General features: G+C 32.4%; 1 long non-coding RNA gene across 1 annotated transcript in view; it reads right to left on the reverse strand.

Annotated features, from left to right (window-relative positions):
• Positions 1 to 111: 111 nt before the first annotated feature.
• LOC106690137 (uncharacterized) overlaps positions 112 to 370 on the reverse strand; it is a 22,193-nt gene continuing 21,934 nt past the window's right edge. Inside the window, exon 3 of the long non-coding RNA XR_001344535.2 lies at positions 112 to 232. This is a non-coding gene — a long non-coding RNA (uncharacterized lncRNA). The remainder of the gene's footprint in view (positions 233 to 370) is intronic.

Consider the following 370-nt stretch of genomic DNA (forward strand, 5'->3'; position numbering starts at 1 on the left):
CGCACCCCCCGACAAACTTCTTCAAGCATTAATCTACGGTCAACTATCTACACCTCAATATACTAAAACCTTATATTTTAATAAAGTAAAATTAAACATTCAATAAACTCCATTTATTTTAGCACTGTACCTTCAGGGTAGCGATAACTATATCTCTTGCTTGTAATTCTCCTTCAAGACAGCTCAATAATTTAAGGAGATCGGATTTGCAGAGTTCCATTTTTGGATTTCTCTAAAATAATGATAATAATAAAATAAATTAAACAAGGCAATTTGAAATATTAAAATAAATAAAATAAAATAACAGTTAATAAAGATACTATGTAGTGTATTCACCTGCACGCACGCACGCACGCACGCACGCACGCAC

Source organism: Halyomorpha halys, unplaced genomic scaffold (genome assembly GCF_000696795.3).
Source record: "Halyomorpha halys isolate HHAL.00 unplaced genomic scaffold, Hhal_1.1 Scaffold1589.1, whole genome shotgun sequence".
NCBI lineage: Eukaryota > Metazoa > Arthropoda > Insecta > Hemiptera > Pentatomidae > Halyomorpha > Halyomorpha halys.